Here is a 26,068-nt window from a genome sequence, read left to right as displayed (position 1 = left end):
GTAAAAGTTCCCAAGGAAAGGTAGTGCTAATTCAAAGAGTTTCAACATTACATCATTGCTGTGTATCAGCAGCAACAGACTGGATACTTTACTCAGTAGTTTAGTTTCTTTACCATAACTAGAGATGGCCAAATACTGCAAAAAAATGTACTTGCAAACACTGGCTGACTAAAACTGTGGGTCAGATCCTCATCTGATCGAGTTATTTAAGCTATGCTGATTTACACCTGTTGAGGACCTGGATCTGAGAATTGATTTGGATGGTACTTGACTTTTTTATTTTTTTATTTTTTTTCTGTGTAGGACTAAATTTTTGTTTTCAAAGATTTTCACAGAAAGCGGAAGTCTCACAAATACACAGCCAGGTGCGTGTCTGTTCTGGAAGGGTTATCACGGCCATTTTGATAACAATCTCTTTGATTTCCATCCTCTTGAAAAAAGTCAACTTGGGAAGTGGAAACAACATCGTGTGACTGTAGAGAGCAGACAGAGCCAAAGCTTGACAGTGTTCTGCTGAAGGTATAACACACATTTCCCAAAATGCCTTCTCTTAACATTTGTGCTCTTGAAGATGATTTGCAAGGAATTTTTGAAACATTTTGGCTTGTGCCTTTGGGCTCTTTTTTGCTGCTTTGTAATGTAAAGGAGGACTGAAAGGGTTGTTTGGGGGTATGGTGAAGTGGAACTGTTCTCTTATTTCATAGCTTAAAATATCAGGAATTCCATATCAGGTCCACTTCTGTTTCTTTCTGGAGAACTTTCTGGTCATCTTAGAGATATGAATTGTGCGGTCTCATGCCTTAAGGGATGGTGGATTCAGAATCTTTATTAAAGGGTTTATTTCTCCAAAGCGTGAATTGAACAAAGTAAACAGGTAATAACAAAAACTAACTCCATGTTTAAACAAGCAAACTTAAAATCTTCTTCTTATTCAGTGGTTCAGCTTTCACTCTCTCTGTTCTTGTCATGTCATCATTTCATTTGTTCTCCAGTTGCCATAGAGTCTTTCAAGTTAGACAAGAGGCCCTATTCCTTTTCATGGGCTACTCAAGTCACTGGATCCTGTGTGGGTTCAGGGAGAAGAGCTATCCCCAGGCTGCTATTCTCCTTCCTGTTAAGGTAGGTAGGAAGCCAGCAGGCGTGGACAGGGAAGTAGCCAGAGATTGGCTCTGTCCACAGAGACCCACCAATGCTGATGTGAAGGAAGATGCAAATCTGTGTCAGCCAAGGGCAGGAGCAGAGGGGAAAGTAGTGACTCAATCAAGTTCCTGCTCTGTTCTGGCAGCACCACTGCTATACATTGCCCCTTGCTCAGCTTTGATGGTAGGGCTAAAATCTATCCCAAAGTCTGCACAGCTACAATAAGGGGAAGTGGGGGGCAGGGTAAGCAACATAATGGCATTATGTTGAGATGTCAACCTAAGGGACCTGACATAGTGGGGAAGGGGAGGTGCCCAGGCCTCCTATGTGAAGTGGGTACATTTTGAGCTACTACATTTAGCTACTCCCACATGGAGATGGAGAGCTGTAGCGCCACACTATATTTCCATAGGCGGGGTGTACACGGTGGCATGGGTTGAGCTTCTCATACAGGACTGGGATGGCACATTTTGTTGTCAGACGGGATGAACAACAGTGACATGCTAAGTCTGCAGGCAGGCGGCTGTAGCAGTGGCATGCCACATGGAGGAGGACGTGGCAATGGCACACAAAGCTGAGAGGGGGGCGTGGTGACACAGTGAGTTGCTGTGGAGGGCACACTGAGCTGACATGGTGAGGAGCAGACAGAGCTGTCACGCGTGGAAGGATGGGTGCATGCTGAACTATCCTGGGAGAGGAGGGCAGGCCCATTGCACTGCCATGTCAGGGACTATGGTGAGGGTATGTTGACATGTCACTGAGCTGAGTGAGGAGCAGCCATGGTGAACTGCTGCGTGTTGGCTACGGCAGGGTTATGTGAAGTTGCCATGTGGGGGCGTGCAGCAATGACACATTGAGCAGCCATGAGATAAGTATGCAGTGCGGGGACCTACTAAAATGTACACCCTGCACTGGGCCATTTGTTGCCACCTGTTTTTGCAAACGGGTTTGCCGTGGGTTGGGGTAAGATGTGAGCTTTCTGCATAGCCCACGTCCTAAACATTTTCCATATTTAACTCAGAGTCTCTTAGACTTCCTGCTCTGCCAGACCACTGCCATCATTTTTATAGTGTTAAAGCCTCAAAATCTTCTACATGCTGGAACAGTTCCCTATAATCTGTGTCTCTTACAAAGTGCTGTCATTGCAGATGTATCAAAAACATCTCTTGCCCCAGGATACTGAATGTTTTTGATGAAGTATCTTCCTAAAACCATTCCAGAGAAACATGGGAGTCCCCTTCTCCACTTCTCTCACAATGGGTTTTTTTTCATATTTCTCGTAACATAAGCAAACTATCCCTGTTACTTTGATCTTTGTTTTTTTAAATGCTCTTACTTTTTTTTCACTTTTGAAAGTTTTTATTTCACTCAGTTAAGGAAAATAAAACCCCATTATTTAAACTAGAGTGGGCCTCAACCAAAACCCTGGTATTGAACATTCGTGAGGTGTTCACAGTCATGATCCAGCTCTCAGTTTTGCAACTTGGCCCCATATGTGATTCATGGTAATTTAATCTGTTGTTTTTCTGTCATGATAGGGAAGCTGGGCATATGTCCCAGTCAAATAACTGAAAATCTGTCAGAGCTTTCATTGGACATCTCCATTTCATCAATATCCTGTAACCAAGTAGTGTCAGTAAACAATAATTGGAGTGTGCGTCTACTTTGAGAAGGGAATAACTTAATACATCTGCTCCCTGGGTGTATTCACAGTCAGATCTGCTTCCTTTGGTGACAAAAATAACTTTTAACTCGCCTTAGCACTGCAGAGCCACCACAGCAATGGGAGTGTGAGTTCTATTCTTGTTCTTCTCGGTGGTCATCAACTGAAGTCTTTACCAAATTCCATTCATTACTCCTTCATTGAAGGTAACAAGGGGGTCAATGCAGGCAGCATTTGACACAATGGATTGCACACTACAATTTCTCCTGCAGAATACTTATTACAGGTTATGATGAATAAATCTCAGTCAACTTAGCTTGACTCTTATCATTCAAGTTAAGTTTGCAGGGCTGGAAATCGTTTCAGTTGGGTTCACTCCCATTTGGGATTCATTTTCTTTGAAAATTCTAGGACACAATTTTACTGGCAGGAGTATTTCTGAAAACAGCAAATATTAGAGATAATTCACAGACAGCAGATTTTGAAATAAAGAAAGAATATTCACATTAGAATAATAACTAATGTTTATACTCATCCAACCTGGAAACAAAAATATTCCCTGTGACCAATCTACCTATTCCAAATTAGCCCACAGAGGTTGGATTTTGGATATTGAATACTCTCAGTGAACTGTTCATAGAACATCTAAAGACAAGAACTTTTCATACAAAGTTATAAAGTAGAACCGCTTAGGATTTTTCTGATGGAAAATGCCCTTTTTGAAAAACTGAGATTTTTTTGCAGGAAAATTTCAATTTTTCTGAAAATGTTTCACTTTCCATTGGGAAAAATAAAAATGACAACTCCCTTGCCTGTCCACCTGGAAAGCTTTTGTCAATTTCACTTTCTGCCTGAGGGGTGACAGTGAAATTGACAAGAGCTTTTCGGGCTGACAGCTGGCAAGTAAAAAAAGAAATATATTTTGATTCTTCTGAGGTTTTTACTTTTTATCCCAGACTCAGACAGATTTTTTTCTGAAACCTCAAAATTTTCCATGGGATAGAAATTCTGTTTTCTGGCCAGTTCTATTAAGTATTTGGTGCATCCACTTTTCATAGAACAATGAAATGTAAGAAAATCATAAACTTGGCACAGACAATTCATGACCAGAAAAAAATATGTAAAATTCATATAATTAACTATCCGTTTGAATTATTCACTCAGCTATAGTTTGGAAGGACCTCACTAAGAAGTGTGTACAGATCTGGGTAAGACGACCGGCATGACACAAATAAGCTCTAAAAACGCCAGATCTGAGTGGAGCAGTGATTCTCAAACTTTTTTACTGGTGACCCCTTCCACATAGCAAGCCTCTGAGTGCAACCACCGGCCCCTCCCATATAAATTAAAAATACTTTTTTATATATTTAACACCATTATAAATGCTGGAGGCAAAGAGGGATTTGGGGTGGAGGTTAACAACTTGCGACCCCCAATGTAATAACCGCACGACCCCCTGAGGGGTCCCGACCCCTAGTTTGAGAACCCCTGGGCTGGAGGATGATTTGACCAGCACTGTTGAAGGCAGCATTCCAAGGTCCCTAGGGGGAGCAGCAACATAGAGAACTGCAGACATTTTGGGCAGCACTGCAACCCATAGGGCTGCCCCAGGAGGCTGCTGTAGCTTAGACAGATCCCAGGAGTGTCTAGGTTATGCTGGGGGCTTCTCCAGCCCTGAGAGCAGCCTAAGATCAGGAAGGTGCAAAGGTGGTTTAAAGTCACCTTAGCACACCCCTGCTCTTAGAGGTGCAGCACAGAAACTCACCTGAGCACTTTAAATTTAAAGCCTCAAAGACAGCAGGCATGAATCTGTGCTGGTGTAAGTGATGCATCTCTACTGAAATTAATGGATGGAACTACACCAATTTACATCTGCTGAGTATCAGGCCCAGTGAATTTAGATCTCTCCGTCATCCATTTCATTGCCTTTTTTTTCGCAGATCTAGACACATGTATAGTGTGACTAATTTGAAAACATTAATCAAAATCAGCAGCCAATTGCCAAGTAAAATCAACAGCCAACAGCTCAGAGTTGCATTCTGGTAATATGAATCAAATCTGTGTTGCTCTGGTCCTTTGCTGACAATCCTACAATTTCCTCAGTGCCTCTTGCAGGATGCTAGGTACTCCTGTTTACTTCACTGGGAGTTGAGTTCTCAGCATCATGTATGGTTGGTACCTTGGGTTCTGGCATCCAGGTGTTGAGTTTTTTTGAGCAAACATACTGTTGCATGCTGAACTGACAGATTGAGCAAGAACCCTGTTACTAATGTTTTATTCTACCACTTACTGTAACCATTTTGGATATTAGCCAGTACCTATAAAAAATACATTATTACCTTTATAACACTGGGTTGTCATTTTAGCATTCTGGATATTAGCCAATGGCTATGAAATGTTTGGCATTAAATTAATTTCAGATGCTTCATTACACATTTATTTTTGATAAATGGATCCATGATGGAGATGTCCATATAAAATGGGAATTTAATTCAGTATTGAAAAGATAACTATTTGGCCAATTTCTGTTGGCTTGATGATCATCAGTGTCGTTTTTAATTCTGAAAGTATTTTGGTAATGCCAAATGCATAATACCTTTGACAACTGGATGACAATCAATAAAAGAAACATTCGTAGTAGGGCTAAAACCTTGAGGTTTTATGCCCATGCATATGTCCAGGTTGCGATCACAAGTTATTGTGATTTACCTCTTCCCCATAATGTACTTTCATATTACAGTATTAGACTTGAGTCCTTCCAATAGGGCCAGAAAGAGCTCCTTTCATAAGTTCAAGGTGTCATTAGTCAAGGTGGAGAAGCAGAACATCTACAGAGGTATCCCGAAAAAAGTGGCTGAGTAGGCTGTGAATCTAATTTATCTACAGTAACCTTCATGTCTCCTGGACATTTTTAAAGACATAAATCAAGAACTGTTTCACCAAGTTTACAACCTAGATTTCATCATAAGTCCAAAGCAATTTTTTTTATTCATTTCATATTGTAAATATTATTGCATTAGCAATGAAATTGAGATTACCAATGGGAATAATATTCAGGACTGGATTGGACAGGTTTGAAACAGGGAGAGAATGAAAGGAGCCTCCTTTCTTTGTGCACCTGCAGAAGGGCCATCCTCCATCACATTGTTTGTGCTCACCTTAGCACAAGGTCTGCACCAGACTAGGACGGGTCTGGGCGGTAGAGGCTAATACAGGTAGGGGTCAGGAGGAGCAGGGCCATGTTGCTGCCTTCCCTGTGGCCAACTGCAGAGGGGACTGCACCTTCTTAACATGTATTGTTTAAGCCCACATCCCAGGGAGCTGTCATTTCTCTGGAGTTCCCACTGGAGTGTTCTGTCTTGTCAATAACCCCTAGCCATGGACATTTCCTTACAAATTAGCCCTTAGTAAGTAGCCAGCATGTGCCAGAGGCAGTGAGTGAGTTTGATACAGACAGAATTCTGGAAGAAGTGTGTGTTCCCTTCTGGCAAATTTCAGTCGATTGAACTTTTAAAATCAAATGTAATGGGGCCAGGTAATTTCTCCTTAAAGTGTTGAGGCTTTGAAGTAATAAAATTTCCCATATGGACTCATGATAGGAATTTTAAAAATGGATTTGTCCCAAGCTCTAAAATTCAGATCTTGATCCAGATTTTGAATACCACAGAGTTCAAAGGTGTTTAGATCTGGGGTGTTGCTCCAGATGAACATGGATACAGGAGCCAGCCAATGAAATTAGATATGGCTCCACAATTTGCTTCCAAAACCTCTCCCCTCAAAATTTTTGGGGGTGTTCACATCCAGCATTTTGGTTCATGCTCGTTTCTATTTACAATACCCAGAAGGATATGTAAGTGTATGGATTGCTGAGTTCCTGAACTTTTAACTTTTCTTCAAACCTTTAATATACTTTTGTATAATCCTGAGAAATTGTACAAGATCTTTGGGGTCAGGGTGTTTGTGTAAATTCTCCTGTACCTTTTACAAACTATGTAGAAGATACCTTCACCACCAATCTCTACTGTAAATTGTACCAGCTCTGTAGGAATGGACCATATCTCAAACACAAACTGGCTGCATATTATCTTTAAATTAATTCAGTGCAAAAGCTGCATAGTTAATAATAGTTAAAAAAAAGTCTGGATATCCAATTGCTATAATCATGATAACTCAATCACATTTCACACATGCGGTAGTTTCTTTTCCTACTCCTACACCCCAAACACCAGCCTCATCAATCTATCTATATTTTATTCATTCTCCCATTATTTTCAAATTGCTGAAGGATTTTGCTGAATCTTTTCTAAATAATTCATCATCAGCCGGAGAAAGCACACAGAAAATTGAAGCTTAATAGCTAACTAATTTGTGTGGAAACAGGGACACATAACAAAATTGTTTTGAAATTTTAATTATAGCAGACTTGACCCTTGCCTGCTACATGATGCAATTACTTTATAAAGTATTTGCAAAAATGAAAACACAGTGTTAGCACTGATTTACATTCTGGCTGGTTTTTAGTTTAAATAACAGTATCAACTTTGCAAATGCTCAGCCAAATGTCAGTCGGCCATACAATGTTATGCTGAATTATTGGCCATCTCCATCTTTTATGTGGTCATCCCATGGAGTATTTTACAGAAATATATGTCGGTATTAAAATGTTTGCCTTGTTTTGAAAAGTACGACTATTAGAGTTTATTATTGTAATGTAGTTAAGACACTACACGGAGACTTAGAATATTGGGGTTCAGTTTCCAACTCACTTAACTCTCTGTTCCTCAGTTTCCCTTTCCGTAAACTGGGGATAACAATACTTCTTTTGTCTGTCTTGACGATTTAGATCATAAGCTCTTTCAGGCTTGGGGAGAATGCAGCGGGTCGTATTAAAGGGTGAATTGTCGGGTTGGAGGGAGGTTACTAGTGGAGTGCCTCAAGGTTCGGTTTTGGGACCCATCTTATTTAATCTATTTATAACTGACCTCGGGACAGATTGCAAGAGTGGGCTGATAAAGTTTGCGGATGATACGAAGGTGGGAGGAGTTGCAAACTCGGAGGAGGATAGGGATACTCTGCAGGGAGACTTGAATGAGCTTGTGAATTGGAGTATTAGAAATAGGATGAAATTTAATAGTAAAAAGTGTAAGGTTATGCACTTGGGGACGAATAATAACAATTTTAGTTACAAGATGGGGACGCATTGGTTAGAAGTAACGGAAGAGGAGAAGGACCTAGGGGTCCTTGTGGACCGCAGGATGACTATGAGTCGGCAATGTGACGTGGCGGTGAAAAAAGCCAATGCGGTCTTGGGATGTATTAGGCGAGGTATATCTAGTAGAGATAGGGAGGTCCTGCTTCCGTTGTATAAGGCACTGGTGAGACCTCATTTGGAGTACTGTGTGCAGTTCTGGTCTCCAATGTTTAAAAAAGATGAACTCAAACTGGAACGGGTGCAGAGAAGGGCGACTAAGATGATCAGAGGAATGGAAAACCTGTCGTATGAAAAGAGATTAGAGGAGCTTGGGTTGTTTAGTCTGACAAAGCGAAGGCTGAGGGGGGATATGATTGCTATCTTTAAATATATCAGAGGGGTTAATACAAGGGAGGGAGAGGAATTATTCCAGTTTAGTACTAATGTGGACACGAGAACGAATGGATACAAACTGGCCGGGGGGAAGTTTAGGCTAGAAATTAGACGAAGGTTTCTGACCATCAGAGGGGTGAAATATTGGAACGGCCTTCCGAGGGAAACGGTGGGGGCGACGGACCTGTCTGGTTTTAAGATTAAGTTGGATAAGTTTATGGAGGGAATGGTTTAATGATAAAACATAGTAGTCAAGGAAAACCAAGCAATGGTACATGAACAACATAATGGCCAACAAGGGTCAGGCTAGAGACTCTTGCCTATATGCTCGGGGTATTACTGATCGCCATATTTGGGGTCGGGAAGGAATTTTCCTCCAGGGTAGATTGGCCGAGCCTCTGGAGGTTTTTCGCCTTCCTCCGCAGCATGGGGCAGGGATCACTAGCAGGAGGGTCTCAGCCGATTGAAGTCACTAAAACACAGGACTGGGGACTTCAACGGTAGAGTACAGGGAAGGGTCTTGCGGCCTGCGGCATGCAGGGGGTCAGACCAGATGATCATAATGGTCCCTTCTGACCTTAATGTCTATGAGTCTATGAGGCAGAGATTCTCTTACTATGTATAGGTCCAGTGCTTAGCACGATGTGGTCTTGATCTCAGTTAGCACATCTATGTGCTATTGTAATAGGTACAATTAGTAATGCAATTACTATTACTATTGCTTTATTAGTTTTTAATGAATATATTTTCTTTATTTATGACAGCTTTACTTAAAATCTAATTGACAGTGTAAACTCAGCAACTCAGTATAGCAGCAATTTGACAGATTCCTATCCTCATGTAAAAGCATATCACTGTGCTTTAATTCCGCATGCAATTATACTGCATAGTACTTTTCAGTTATTTTGCTTATTGATAGATATGTTTCAAGCGCAGCTATCTCGGCTGTATATTTGCACACACAGTAGACAGGGAAGAACAAATATGAAAGCTTTGCAATGTGTTAAAAGGCTCCCCAGATACTAGAGAAGTGAACAGGTGTCACACAGTTTTGCCTGGGTCAGACTCTGCCCATGTCATTGACTGAAAAAACAGTGATGAATGTTTTGGATTACTTCGGGGGGAAGAAGGTAAAACTGGCTGAAGGTCACTAGTGCAGCAATACTCCTTTTTTTCCAAATCAGAAGTCTGTTTATAACCTGAACTTAAGCTGCATCTCACTTACTGCACTCCTCTAGCAACCAAGGCAGTACAGAAGAGGATCACCCCTCCTCACTCCCCATATATAATACACATACATTCGTGTACATGAGTATAAACCCAGTGGAGTGCTGTTGTGTGTGCTTTCAAACAGCTGCCGGGTTCATCTCCAGATGTTATGATTCCTATATACTTTAGGGGAGAGCTGTGAGATTTAATTAATATTTGTTAACCACTTTAGATGGAAGGCAATATAGGAGTCCCTTATTATGTATACACACTCTATTTTTTTCACTCCCCTTCCACCCCCTCCCACGAGTCAGACTTTGCTACCTATATCATTAAAGTTTGAATAACTCAGTGAAACCTACATATCCACTAAGTGGCTCTGTTCCTTGTAGCTAAAATCCTCTCTGGGCAGCTATCTTCTAGAGAGAGATGTGTGGCCCTGACAGCCCCTCTCATATCTTGTGAAGACTGAAAATGCAAACCAGCCCCACTCTGCACCAGCCCCATAGGCAGCAGAAAGGAACCACCTGGCCAGCCGCCATCTAATGTGGTGAGATAAATTATTTACATAGTTACTGTGAAACATTGTCTGCTATCCTGCTGAAACCATGCAAGAACTTCATTGGAAATTATGGCAAATGCTCTGTCACTTACATAATTAATACCTTCTGCAGTGTAGTGTTGTAAATGTACATTTGCCACCTATCCGTCCTTAAATGACTCTTTGAACAGCATTATGCTACTAAGGGAAGTGCTACATAAGATTAATGGGCAAAGACTGTGGGCCAGGTTCTTTGCTGCTGCCAGTGAGAGGGAAAGTTGTCATGGAGCCAGGTCTGGCTCCCTGACTCCCTTACAGACCTTACCCCTGACACTGGTTAGAACAGCAGGGGGCTGTTCTAGCCGGTGCTAGCTGGCTGTAGTCCCCAGGGGATGGTGTGCTGGTTGGGGATTGCTGGTGTACCTCATGCTGGAGTCACTCCTTGCTGCCCCTACTCAGATGCACCCTTGCATTAGGGCTACGAAGCGGGAGGCTTAGGAGTCGGCTACCTCAGTTCCTCTTCTAAGGACTACCCTCATGCTGGGGCATCGGTCTGAGCTGCACAAAGAGAGCAGACTGCAACTGGCCATGTGTTTGGCGTTGCTCACTGCAGTCTATGGAAACTAAATGGTGCTTGGGAGGGGCCTTTCAGAACAGTAACTTCAGTACATTCTTTTCTTTTTTGCAATACCAAATCATCTAAATGTTCCTTGAGCACGGACCCGTCTGCACTTTGAGATGAGATGGCAGATGTTGCTGCTGATGTGATCTTTCCTGCTGGCTTATAATTGCTTTTACCAAGGTAACTTTCAAGGCTTATTTCATCCTTTACCAGTTATTGGCCTTTTAATTGGCTTGCACCCTGGCCTTTCTCAGTTTTTGGGTGCTTTTCCATCTTCTATTCAGATACCATTTCCAGTCCCCTTTTCTTCCCACAAGCCAAACCCTTGTGGTACAGCAGATCAAATGACTGATGAGAACTCCTTATTCAGACATCCCCCCATTGAAGCAAAAGGCAGTTTTGCCTGAATAAGGATAATAGGATAAGGGCCAATGTGATGAAGATAAAAAGATACACCAGTTTGGAGCCAATATTCCAGATTATTGTTCACGTGAGCAGCTCTGTTGCTTCCATTGTGACTGTTAACATGAGTACTGAACAGTGACATGAGTAAGGGCCCATATATGTTTAATTTCTAACCTTCACCTCTGTTGCCCTCATCCGTTACTGAAAACTACAACAGCCCAATTGAATTGTTGATGCAAAATCTTAACAAAGGTGGGAGCAAATGCACTCAGATCTGTTACCTTTATGCCACAAAAGAGAGGGTAAGGGCGGGTAAGGTTTATTTTCTGCTTCAAGGCTAATAATTGTTACATATCTATATAGGGAGGGCTTTATTAGCATGAGTTTGGGATAGCCACGAGTGAGTTAATCAGGCTATTACAAAAAAACTGCCAATAAAACCTTCATACCTCATCTCACTACCCTGTACATTTGTATATCCTGTATATTCTGTCTACCTGTATATTTAACAGAAAAACTATTTTAGAAATGTGGTAGAGAGGGTTTTTAATTTTTTTTTTTACAGTTCCTCCTAATTATAACTCTGCTCTGTAAAGCCAATTATCTTAGATACAGTTTGGGGTCAACTGTACAGAGATCAGAAGAAGCCAAAAAAACATTTATAGTGACCCCAAAAATGACACAATCCTAAAATCTAATATCTCAGGGGCATCGAGGACTACAAAGAAGTGGTGTTTTTTGGGGTTCTCCTCATTCTGTTTGTAAAAAATATCCTTGTGTCTAGTCCTGTAAGGGCAAAACTTAAGCCCAACCATCATTGGCACATGGCTGAATAGCCATTCATGACTTTCATGGAGTGAAATTTCACATTTGGGGGAGGAAGCGAAAACATTTTTTGTGGCATATAATATTTTTTTTTAAATGGCAGCTGTGTGAAATTGCTCAGAGGTTTGGAATGCTGAAAGCAGCCCTGAGGGAGATGGATTAGTGAGCAGAGGGCAGGTGAGGTGGTCAAAGGTGCATGATAAATTGCAGAACTATGTAACAAAAGACTGATTTATCACATGGCTGCACAATTTGTCACATGGCTACCACAACAGACCCTTCCCATTTTCTAGGAGAAGGCAGTGGATCTTGCTGGGAGTTGCTTACTATGTCAGCATCAGGGATAGGGCCAGTAGCAGCATCAAGCGGCTGCAGCAGAGAAGGCCTGAAGAGCGAAGGCGACTTCGGCTATTGAATCATAAGATGTACTGCTGTTGGGGTGTGGGAGGAAGAGGAAACTCTACTATGTTTCCACATATTTTTTCAACTCTGGGGGATGCAGCTAAGGAGCAGCGTGTGCTTCCCCTCCTTCCCCCCACCATCTGCTATTTCCAGGGGCTGATGGAGGAATACATGTGCCCTGCTCAAAAACTCTGCAAGACTTGGGACTGGTGGGGAGGGCAGCAACTGCTCCCCACTCTCTGTGCTCACCAACAATAATTTTGGAGAGGGATTGAATAGGAATGCAGCTGACAAAGCCACCGGGAAGGGATGGAGGAGCCACTGCTCTCCCCTCCCCGCCCCCTCCCAGCAACCAGCCCTGGATATGGAGGTAAAGTATGTGAATAGAATGGGGAGAAGCACCTATCCATCTAACATACTTACATACCCTCCATCACTGTGGTATCTGAGCACATCAGACTCTTCAATGTATTTATCCTCACAACAACCCTTGGGGCAGGACAGTGCTATTATCTACATTTTACACAGGGTAATTGAGGCACAGAGTAACTAAGGCCCAGCTCCTCAAAGGTATTTAGATGCCTATCTCCCATTGAGTGAGAATAAACTTGGGCCTTATAAGTGACTTTCCCAAGGTCCCATGTGAAGTCTGTGATGCAGCATGGAATGAAGTCCTGGTGTCCCACGGTAGTGCCCTAACTACTGGCACATCCTTCCTCTCCTGTGCCTAGCTGCACCCCCTATCAAAAAAAAAAAAAAAAAAAAAAGTCTGCCAGCTCTGGAGAGAAGGGATGCGTGGCACTTGACCCAACTCCTGCCAAAATCTGGCAGTCTTTGTGGGGAAGGGGCCAAGGAGCACCTGTGCCCTCCTCGAAAGTGGGAAGTACTTCTGCCCCTCCCCCCCCCAAGGGAGAGAGAGGTTGGGAAACCTGAAGTATCAATTGGCATCTTTGAGGCTTCAGCTGGTGCCTCCAAAGCAGCTGGCACTTTCAGAGTTACTGCTGTGTCTCAGGTGGGCTGTGCTTCAGGGGGAGTTTGGGTGATAATGAGTTTTGCCTGGTGCCTTTATATGGTAGGTATCACAGTTCAGGGCAGTTGCACCTGTATTTCCCCTCCATGGTCCAGCAAGGGCACTCAATCTCAGGCTTCCAGCTCCCCAGCTATTGCCTCTCTTGGGTGCAGGCCCCCGTCTCTCTCCCTTCTGACCAGATATTCCCAGGCTGCACAGTTCCCTGCCTTCACCGTGTGATTGTCAGCACAGACAGGTTGCCCTAAGACATCTGCTTGCTTTCTCTTCAGAGACTCAGAGTAGGATAGATGCTATAGATATAAGCTACCACATGGTTCTTTCTAAGCAGCCTGCTTTGTTCTTAAGGTACAAAGCATTGCAGAGAAAACATATTAGAAATAATAAAGAACCTACATGTTTGCTAATAAGCTTACCAGTGTTCATCCTAGTTCTCACATGGCCCCTGGCAAGTGCCATCTTTTAATACCCCATCCTGGTAGTATGCTTACAAGTTCATGAGAGCTTCAGCTCACAACAGGAATACTCAGATGTTCAGTTCTCTTTTTATGCATTTGAGGGGTCTTTGATCTGGAGTTTCCAGAAGCACATAGTTAGTATACAAAGGGTGTCTCTCTCCTGAGGGCCTATATTCAAAATATTGGCTTTGGGGAAGGTGGGGGGAGTATGTTTGCATTACCCTTACCTCAAGGTATTTCTTAAGGACATCCACCTTACACATATGATTTCAAAAAGACCTTTGAACTTCCTCATACCTTTCAGAGATGACGTTAATCTTGTCTTCCTGCTAAAGCAATCTCACAATAATACATAAACATTTACATGTGTAATATAGTGAACTCCAAAGGTGTTAACCCTAATTCGGTAAGGTTTAACTTAATTCAGTAAAATTAATCTTATTCCCATAAGGTTTGTTCAGGGTATTGTCAACTCATCACACCAGGGTATTTAGCCTTTTGCAGGAGGCAGGGTGATATAATGTCACTGAGACACAGGGCAAAGACCGAGAAAAGAAAAACACCTGAGAAATGTCAGCTAAAAGCTCCACTTGGTAGTTAGGGGCTAATGAGGAAGAAACACTGCATTATTTGGATAATGCTCATTCAAAGTTTAATTTGGCTTCCTTCCTGTTCCCTGACACAAACAAGCATTCCTCTACACTGGTCTCATTATGACCATTGTCCGCATCCCATACACTCAACTAGCCTATACAGCTCTTCCTCGATATGACTGATTACTGCTGGGCTCTGACAGCCTCCCTCCCACCTGCCTTACATAGACATGGCCCCTCTGCTCCCCCAAGCCTTCCATGATCAATTCCCACCTCATGTAAACAAAAGCTCCTCAGCTCCTTGAAACCTTCCTTGATCTATTCCCACCTCACACAGATGTTCCCACTCAGATCCTCCAAACCTTCCCTGATCTATTTCCACTACTTTCAAAGATCTACTTTGGGTGTCAGCATGGGACATTGCTAAATCTCTATTTTTCCTGTGGGGAAAAGACAAACACCTCATACCGTCCCTAGCTTCCCCATGCCCCAAACTATTGGGTTCCTCATGGTTAAAAAAGTACAAGATTTGGTCATAAGGAATATAAAGAGGATTTTCCAGTGAGACTGCTGGACACAGTCTGTTGCTTTTTACAGATTCAGACTAACACGGCTACCCCTCTGATACTTGACACCATGCAAGGCACTGCATTTAGCCGTATGGAATGGAAATCTATCAACCTCATGAAGAAACTTGCACAAATACAGACAGATATCATCTTCCTTTCCAAATGCAAACGGATGGACATCATACCAAATGGACTGAAGGTGAAAAATCCATTGCTATCTACATACTGCACAGACCACAGTGAGAGATTATGCCATACATTATCAAAGAAACTGAGGAACCACCTGATCAGCATCCTATACAGCAAACAGAAAAACATCAAGAAAGAGCTCTCCAACCTGGAGACTTTCATAAATAACCAACCCTCCACACAAATGGACTTTACTAAAATAAGACAGGAGATCTACATTACACACCTCACCTCTCTACAAAGGAAAAAGGACCGTAAGCTGTCTAAAATCCTACCTGCCACATAGGGCCACAACAGGGGTACCCCGAACTCACCCAGCAATATCGTCAATTTATCCAGCTACACACTCAACCCAGCAGAAGAGTCTGTCCTATCTCGGGGACTCTCCTTTTGCCCCAGCACCCCCACGAACATGATACAGTTCTGTGGTGATCTGGAAGCCTACTTTCGCCGCCTCCGACTCAAAGAATACTTTCATGATAACACTGAACAGCGCACTGATACACAGATACCCTCCCACCAACAACACAGGAAGAAGAACTCCACATGGACTCCTCCTGAGGGTCGAAATGACAGTCTGGACCTATACATAGAATGCTTCCGCCGACGTGCACAGGCAGAAATTGTGGAAAAACAACATCGCTTGCCTCATAACCTAAGTCGTGCAGAACGCAATGCCATCCACAGCCTCAGAAACCACCCTGACATTATCATCAAAGAGGCTGATAAAGGAGGTGCTGTTGTCATCATGAACAGGTCTGACTACCAGAAGGAGGCTGCCAGACAACTCTCCAATACCAAATTCTACAGGCCGCTTTCCTCAGATCCCACTGAGGAATACACTAAGAAACTGCACCATCTACTCAGGACACTCCCTACACTAACACAGGAACAAATCAACATACCCTTAGAGCCCCGACTGGGGTTATTCTATCTACTACCTAAGATCCACAAACCTGGAAATCCTGGACGCCCCATCATCTCGGGCATTGGCACTCTCACTGAAGGACTGTCTGGATATGTGGACTCCCTACTCAGACCCTACGCCACCAGCACTCCCAGCTATCTCCGTGACACCACAGATTTCCTGAGAAAACTACAATGCATTGGTGACCTCCCAGAAAACACCATCCTAGCCACCATGGATGTAGAGGCTCTCTACACAAACATCCCACATACAGATGGAATACAAGCTGTCAGGAACAGTATCCCTGATGATGACACAGCACAACTTATTGCTGAGCTCTGTGACTTTATCCTCACGCACAATTATTTCAAATTTGGTGACAATATATACCTCCAGACCAGTGGCACCGCTATGGGCACCCGCATGGCCCCACAATATGCCAACATTTTTATGGCTGACCTGGAACAACGCTTCCTCAGCTCTCGTCCACTCATGCCCCTTCTCTACCTACGCTATATTGATGACATCTTCATCATCTGGACCCATGGGAAGGAGGCCCTGGAAGAATTCCACCATGCTTTCAACAGCTTCCACCCCACCATCAACCTCAGCCTGGATCGATCTACACGGGAGGTCCACTTCCTGGACACCACCGTACAAATAAGCGATGGCCACATTAACACCACCCTATACCGAAAACCCACCGACCGCTACGCCTACCTTCATGCCTCCAGCTTCCACCCCGGTCACACCACACGATCCATCGTCTACAGCCAAGCACTGAGGTACAATCGCATCTGCTCCAACCCCTCAGACAGAGACCAACACCTACAAGATCTTCACCAAGCATTCTCAAAACTACGATACCCATACAAGGAAATAAAGAAACAAATCAACAGAGCCAGACGTGTACCCAGAAGACTCCTGCTACAAGACAGGCCCAGAAGAGAAACCAACAGAACTCCACTGGCCATCACCTACAGTCCTCAGCTTAAACCTCTCCAACGCATCATCAGTGATCTACAACCCATCCTGGACAATGATCCCTCACTTTCACAGACCTTGGGAGGCAGGCCAGTCCTCACCCACAAACAACCTGCCAACCTTAAGCATATTCTCACCAGCAACCATGCATCGCACCATAACAACTCTAACTCAGGAACCAACCCATGCAACAAACCTCGATGCCAACTCTGCCCACATATCTACACCTGCAACACCATCACTGGACCTAACCAGATCAGCTACAACATCACCGGCTCATTCACCTGCACGTCCACCAATGTTATATATGCCATCATATGCCAGCAATGCCCCTCTGCTATGTACATTGGCCAAACTGGACAGTCACTACGCAAGAGGATAAATGGACACAAGTCAGATATCAGGAATGGCAATATACAAAAACCTGTAGGAGAACACTTCAACCTCCCTGGCCACACAATAGCAGATGTTAAGGTAGCCATCTTACAGCAAAAAAACTTCAGGACCAGACTCCAAAGAGAAACTGCTGAGCTTCAGTTCATCTGCAAATTTGACACCATCAGATCAGGATTAAACAAAGACTGTGAATGGCTATCCAACTACAGAAACAGTTTCTCCTCCCTTGGTGTTCACACCTCAACTGCTAGCAGAGCACCTCACCCTCCCTGATTGAACTAACCTCGTTATCTCCACACTGATATATACCTGCCTCTGGAGATTTCCATTACTTGCATCTGAAGAAGTGAGGTTCTGACCCACGAAAGCTTATGCTCCCAGTACTTCTGTTAGTCTCAAAGGTGCCACAGGACCCTCTGTTGCTTTTTGCTGGACACAGACAATTCTCCCTGCCTCTCTAACTTCCCAGCTTGTGTTATCTTCTGTGTACTGCTCACAACATCTTTTCCTTATTTAGAGAAACCTGAAGTCGCTTTAGAGCAAGCCTCAGGTAAAACAGACAAATCAGACTAGGACCGTACATGCTACAAACAAAACACTGACTCCTGAGCCAAATTCATCCGTGATGCAACTTCTTTGACATTAGAGGAGTTGTATCAGGGTTGAATGCAGCCCCCTGAGCATAGGCAGTTTCTGTTAAGGAAAAAGTACATCAGAGCCAAATATAAAGTGCCTCCTGCAAAAACAATTAACTAACAAACGGCATCTAAATGAATTATATGCTATAAAACTATATTCAAGTGAACTTCCTTGTGTCTCAATACACCCCCTTCTAGCCATCTGCAATTGAGCTGTATGTGTAATTTGTGAGGAAATAAGAGAAAAAATACCAACAACTCTCTCACTGCTGTAATGAACATCGTAATCTTTCAGACATGACAAAGAGAATCTGAAGTACAGCTCCCAACCTTCGGCCTTCCTCCCATTCCTCCTGCCAAAGGCTTATGGCTCCAAAAAAAAAAAAAAAAAAGCCAGCTACTTACTGGAATATGACTGCCCCAGGGAGCACCTTTAGGAACTATTCCTGGAGCCTAGCAGCAGTGACTACATCTTGCCATGCTATATTTTGAGCCATTTGCCCTGGAATAGGGACCAGCTCCAGTATGACTGGGAGTACAGGTCATGCTCTCCCTTCATAATACTCTCTTAGGTGTTAATTCCATGAAAGATGGTTGTGGACCTGTATCTTTGTCCCCACCCCACTACTGCCCCAATTGGCTGTGCTGGCTGGTATGGAGAGGGGAGCATGCTGCACCGTCTCCAAGGGCAGTGTTGCTCCCGAGGAAGCATGTGCTAGTTGGAAGCCCAAGGAAGAATTTTCTTGGGGAGTCCAGCTGAAGCATGGGCTCTTCTCACTCTTCACCTCCAGAATGCTTGAAGGCAGCAAAGGAACAACCTACCCTTTAGCTGAGAGGAATAACCAGTCATGTTAGCATGATTTGTTTTTCCGATTAAGGTGGGCAAAGAAATGCACTGAAGAGGGAAGAAATTCACTTTTGTGTAAACAGTGCTTCTGTAAGGCCAAGAACAGGTGTCTTTGGTGATTTCCTTGTTTTCTGAGACTGAAGTCCCCAGCAAAGGGATGGGAGAGGGGAAAACTCCTCTCTCTCTCTCCTCATCCCCTTCTGTTTGCCTTTGGCTGTAGGAATTTACACCTCAGTGTTTAGGGAGAGGATGAGAACTGTCTCCTAGAAACATAAATGGAATGTTGGACTTCAAAGACTAGGATTTGGTCCTGATAACCCAGTGAGTCATCCTGGTCTTCTTTTTCAGGAGGCTGATCAGTCAGTCTGTCTGTCGCTTGCCAGGCTGCCAAACCTTAGACCTTCTTCAGTTAAACACTGCGGGGGAGGAGGAAGAGAAGCATCACATGTATATTTGAGTACAGGATTAAATACAGCATGGCTGAGAGCCTGCGGGTTAGTTTAAAAGGGGATAACAACCTATGAAACATTTAGGCCAAAATTTCTAGATGTGGCCACTGGTTTCGGGTGCCACAGTTCTAAGGTGCCCAGCTTGGCACACCTGATCAAGCTGGGCACCCAAAAACTGGTCCCAAGATCCACTTTTGAATTTTTTTGGCTTTACTGGTTAAGAAGATGGCTTCACTTCAGTCCAGAGTCCTAGTCCAGAGAGCATGTGTGTGTGTTTGGAAAACTGTATGTACAGAGGCAAGTTAATCATTAGGTATGAGAGGCCTTTGCCTAGGGTCTCAACCTGGCATGAGGCCTAGCATCCATGAGGCCTAGCATCCACACCACCATCGGCCAGCCACAGTGTGAGGGGTAATGCTGGACCGAAAGGTCTGCTTTCTTCAGAATAAAGTGTTACCTGCGTGAGTAGGAGTGGAATTCCATTCAGGCTATTTATTCTAGTCATTTTATTAGATGGTTGTTTGCTTTGAAAACACAAAGATAAGATGGATTTCTGGAAGACATGACATCAGTTTTTTTTGTTTGTTTGTTTGTTTTTTTTGTTTTTGTTTTTGTTTTTAAGAAACGGGGAAAGATCACTTAGAGTAACAGGTTTAGCTTATCCTAAGATCACCACCACTTGTATTTCATCATAAACTTAAATCCACTCAGCCTGATTCTCCACTAATTTACATCAGAGTATTTCAAGTCAGTGGAGTGACACTGGTGAAGAGTTGGTAAATGTGAGATCAGAATTAGGCCCACTTTTTCCACTGTTCATATAACTCAGGTAAAGATTTTGTTGCCAGTGGAAATATTTAACATAATTTTTAATCTGTGTCTAAAATAATTCTTTCAGAGCCCTCTATGTAAAACTAACTTCTCCATTCCATTGCTTCACATTATGAATTCCCTCAGCAGTGTGAACAATTGATCATTATCAACTTTGTCTATTCCCTTCCTAATTCTGAAAGCCCAGAAATCTCTTGTTTTTCAGGGAGAATAACACCAACTTCCTAAATGGTGAAATAAACAACAACTTGTAAATACATGCAAAAATAAAAGACAAACAAACAAAAATACTCTGGCAAATGACCTGCTTCTGCTCCAAAGCTAAAATTAAAATTAGAGCTGGTCAAAACTTTCAGCATTTCAAATTTTCAATGACATTTTTTTGTTAAAAATTCAATTTTCATGTAGAATACCCCTCCCTCTCCCCCCCAAAAAATGTTATTTCTTGACAAGCTATATAGATAAGGCTAAGATTTTGTTACAGATATTTTTAGTAAAAGTCACGGACAGGTCACGGGCAATAAAGAAAAATTCACGGAAGCCGTGACCTGTCCCTGATTTTTACTAAAAATATCTGTGACAAAATGGGGATCTGCAGGTCCCCACAGCACCTACAGTGGAGCAGTTGCAGGTGGCTAGGAGCTCCAGGAGACCCCACTGTGGGTGGGGTGTGGGAGCTCCAGGGTCCCTCACCACCGACAGCTGGGCGCTGCGGGGAACCCCTGCCGCCCATGGCAGCTGGGAGTTGCAGAGGTGCTCCACAACTCCCAGCCCCCGCAGGCGGTGGGGGACCCTGCAGTTCCGGACCACCACAGGCTGAAATCACAGAGGTTGCTGGAAGTCATGGATTCCATTACTTCCGCGACCTCCGTGACTAAATGGTCACCTTATATATAGATGGTCCAAAGTTTTCCAAATGTTGACTTTTGTCCAGATATTGATTTTTGATTACCTCCTCCTCCCCAACATATTGACAGTGTTTTTTTAACCAACTTCTCACCAACTAATTAAAATATTAAGGACAGGAAGTATAATAATTAAAAGAAAAACACTGTGGCATGAGACAGTCAGGAAATGCCACCATTTAAGGTTACTATTGTGGCGCTGAAAAGAAAAAGAGGAAATAGAAGACACTGGTTTGGAGAAACTAAGGTCCAAATTCTCAAAGGTATTTAGGTGCCTAACTCCTATTGAAATGGGAGGTATGCACCTAAATACCTTTGAGGATCTGGGCCTAAATGCTCTTCCAACTATTCCAGCAAAGCTTTTAAATTCCTCAATCTTGGTTCTGTGCTGGGGACTCCCCAGCCCACTTGTAGTATCTGCTAAAGGACTTATTCACTGGACTTGGCATCTCTCATGCAGGTGTCCTGTGCTTAGCTGACATAAGTTCTTTGATATGAAGCTATTTGTCCTGTTGAGCTCCCCAGATTGGCCTGATTTATCAACAAGATGTCCCATACCCTTGATATTTGGCTGGATAGGTGGATACTTGATTCTCCATTTGCACCTTCCATGGTTCTCCAGGTTTGACAATGGAGTAGACAACTTTTAAGATTAATTTAAATATGGGTAGAAAATGTCTAATGTGGATGTTTGAAAATGCCAACTTTAATCACTTTTGAAGTTAAGAATCAGTAAACCAATTTTTCAGAAACTTGGCTTGATGCTTAAGTCTCAATTAGATCTATAAAATGGATCAAGTTTGAAGTTTCTCAATTCAGCTGCTTTTGAATTATATAACATGGGTAAATTTCATTTTTTTTTCATACTTGCAGAATTCAAAACAGGCTCAAAAGAACTTTCTATAAACTTTCCAAAGAAAAAGAAAAATCATTCCACTGAGACCAAACATACAACATTTCAGGCCACAAGCAATTTGTTGGAGAAAGTTCTTAAACATTGATTGCTGTAGGTTAGAATGTAAACTTGATTTCAAACTTACCTGTAACAAAAATTGCCCAGGGATGCTGTAATAAATAAAAAGAACCCTTTGAGATCCCAAATAATGCAGGGACTATTTGTGCAGAATTAAAAATGATAGACAAATGCACTTTAAATGGGATTGGGAAAAATCTTTTATCCATCAATAACCAAGTTCAAATGTTGACACCAATCAGTTTCCTGAGTATTACATAGTGTCCAGATGGATGTCTAAGAAGGACCTTATACGGTAACAGGATCACCTTCTTTGAGGTAGCAATATCTTTCTTGTGGGATGGTGACCAGCCCTGCATACTGTATTCCAGATGGGGTCTAACAAGTGCTACCTTATACAAGTAACAGTATCACCTCTTTTGTTTTGTATTCAGTGACTCTGTGAATACAGCCTAGTGTCTTGCTTACATTTTTTTCTTGCAGCTGTGCAGTGGGTTGATTTCCCCCCACCCCCCACCCCCAACCATACACATAACCTCCAAACCCATTTCCTAATCAGTAAACTGTCTGGCTTTTCTATTTAGCATGTATTCTAAGATGGGTTCTTTTCTTCCAGACTATTTATAGCCTTCTGCACTAAACAGTAGAACTCTATAGATACCACGGAGCCATGAACTATTATATAACCAGACAGATGATTATGACTGATATGATATGATATAGCAAAGCCACTCAAAGGACAGCCCACTTCTGCTCTCATTCATGCTTCCTTCATCCATCCTCTCTTAACCTGTCTCTCCTTCACTTCTCAGACTAGAAACATTATAGTATCTCTAGCCTGAAAATGCATTACAGAGGATAACAGGATGAAAATGTATTCAAACAGCTTGACTCAGCTCTCACAGTGTAAATACACCAGGCCCAATACACTGGCTGGGCCATAAGATAAGCTCAACAAAACTTCCCTCGTACACAATTTAAGTCTGTTATTTCTCCCTACAACCTCCCACTGAAAATGTATTTACATCAGCTGCCATTGTGAAGCCTTTTTGCAAAGATCTTTAAACCAAGAATTTAAAATATCCTGTCTACAGCCTAAGTTAATAAATCACTTGATACAGCCAGAGCCAAATACATTTCCCTTCTTTTTTTATCCACTTGCCAAGTCTACCCCAATGTTCCAAATAAGGAGCCAAGAACCAAAGCGACAGGGGGTCCCTTACCACAGAGATCTCTGCTTCCTTCTATATGTCTACAGGGTCTGTTCAAGATCCACTGACTGGAAGCTGAAACTAGGCAAATTGAGACTGTGTAAAAATTACACTTCAACAGTGAGAGAAATTAGGCATTGGAACAATGTATCAAGGATTGATCACTGGCAATTTTTAAATCAAGTTGGAGTGTTTTTCCTAAAACAGTGGTTCTCAATCAAGGGTCTAGGGCCCGCTGGGGGGCCGCAAGCAGGTTTCATGGGGTCTGCAAGCAGGGCCAGTGTTAGACTCAGTGTCAGCCCGCACATGTGGGGCTGAAACCCGGGTCCCCGAGCCCTGCCACTTGGGGCTGAAGCCAAAGCCTGAGCAACTTAGCTTTGTGTGGCCCCCTGTGGCGTGGGGCCCTGGGCAATTGCCTGCATGCTACCCCCTAATACCAGCCCTGGCTTTTATATGCAGAAAAAAAATGTTGTTGTGGCAATGGTGGGGCCATGGAGCTTTTATAACATGTTGGGGGGGGGAGTCAGAAAGAAAAAGGTTGAACACGCCTGTCCTAAAACATGTGCTCCAGATCAAACAGGAATTATTTCAGGGAAGTTCTATGGCTTGTGCTACACAGGAGCTCAGACTACGTGATCACAGTGGTCTCTTTGGCTTTAGAATGTAGGAATCTTTGAATTCTAGGAGCTCTTCTTTCAATAGTCCATACTAGTCCTCCATGAAAAGTACCAACAAGAGTATATGATGAAGAAGCCAACAGGTTTTTTAAAAATCTAAACAAAATTTGTCCAACTAACAAACCTATGCTAAACTTCACTGTTCGCTCCCTAGGAACATTTTTGGAATTTTATATTCAATGAGACTTCCCAGTTCTAATTTTTTAAAAAGGGGGAAAGGAAAAGAATTTTTGATGACATTTTCATGATTTTCCTGGCATATTTCAACCATCTACAGAGCTGTAGAGATGAACAGTTTTTTTCCAAAGCTTTTCCAAACGAAATGGGGAACAAATTGTGAACCAATGTTCACAGTTTTCTCCCCAAGTTTGTTTTGTTTTGTTTTTACTAGCTCTAAGTCACTTTTTTTTCTGATTGCATCCCTTCCTTCCTATATTTATCATCTGCACATTGCCTGAAACCTTGGGAATTTTTTTCAAAAATGCCTAACACCCATTTTCAAAAGACATTTAGGAACCTAAAACTCATTGAATAGCTTTGGTTCCTAGTGCCTAGGGCACTTTTGACAATGGGATTTATGCACTTTTGAAATGTTCCCCCCTTGTTTTCCTGCCTGTCTGTAAATTTCCTGGCACACTGTTGCTGCTAGAGAAATAAATACATTGTTTTGTGTTTAATTTATCATTATTGTGCCTAAACATTAGCAGGACACCTTATAATGGTAAATAATAAATAATCCTATGCAAATTCCTCCTCTCCAGTAACCACCAGGTTCTCTCTCTCTCCTCTCTGTTTTTCTCATTTGCCCTTTCCAGAATAATTTGCTAACTCTTGACATCAAAATCCTTAAAACAATCACCAACTCAGCAAGTAATATATTATCACAAAAAACAAAGTTTAAGCACAAACCATTTTTAGAATAAATATGAGCACCTGAAAGTACTTTTCCATCTTGTAAAGTATGTTACTTTATCAAAGTCCCAAGCTGTGCATTACTCAAAAGCTGCAAGAACTTTCAAAAGCTTAAGTTCAGATTCTTTTCTCTATTAGGATCACAATGATTTTTAATTTCTTTTATGTGTGGTGGGTAGAAAAAGAGATTGAACAGAGAGTTTCAACAGACAGTGGATGTCTAAGACACTATGTCTGTATAGAGATGTGTTAAAAGGGATTAAAAACAGATTGCAGTGCTTTCACATGCAATTGAGACCAGAATGTGAAGCCTGATGCCATCCAGACCACTGCTAGATTCCTCCTAGATTCCCCATACCAGTACAGGGTAAACAGCATAATCTTGTCAGATATTCCTATTCCCAGGAGGCAGAGGTTGAACAGCCAACAGCTATTCATCTGGCCTATGCCTTCAGAACTGTGGCTGGAGTTCTCTGAAGTCTGACACAGGGAGGTTTTAGTGGCAGCACAATATGTCTCCACTAGTGAACCTTTGCCTGGCTCCTGGTGGATGCCTGGCTCCCAAAATTAGGGAATTGGCGATGCTGAAGGTGAAATGGGGCTTGGGATGTGGGGAGAAAAAAAAAGGGGACAAAGCCAAGCCTTTCAAAAGATGCAAAATCAACAGGGGCTTGTTGGATATTTTCCAGAGGAGGAATCTTACATGGAAGTATGGAGGCAAAAGAGGACCATATTTCTGCTGAACACACCAGAATATTTACATAAGAGGTGAGTTAATTGCTCTTTGTGCTCTGCACTAGAAGCTAAGTGTTGCCTCCTCCTGTGCAGGTGCATGAGAAGGAAAAAGGTTTCTAGGATCCCTCCAGAAACCCTCAGTGCACTCATGCACAGGCTATGCATTATCTGCTTCCAGCACTGGGGACAAATGGGGCGTGGGGTTGACTGACTTGGTGGAACATGATAGATGTGCTAGGGGAGCATTGGCTACACCTGTTGCGCAGATGCAGCCAGCTGTGCCCTTCTCCTATACTGCCCAGACCTCTGCAGGTATTGTGCCTTTTTAAAAATCTAACAATTCTATGCACTACTGCTCAGGCAGGGTGTCTCCTCC

This window comes from Trachemys scripta, chromosome 1, assembly GCF_013100865.1.
Source record: "Trachemys scripta elegans isolate TJP31775 chromosome 1, CAS_Tse_1.0, whole genome shotgun sequence".
NCBI lineage: Eukaryota > Metazoa > Chordata > Testudines > Emydidae > Trachemys > Trachemys scripta.
This window is presented reverse-complemented; position numbering follows the sequence as displayed.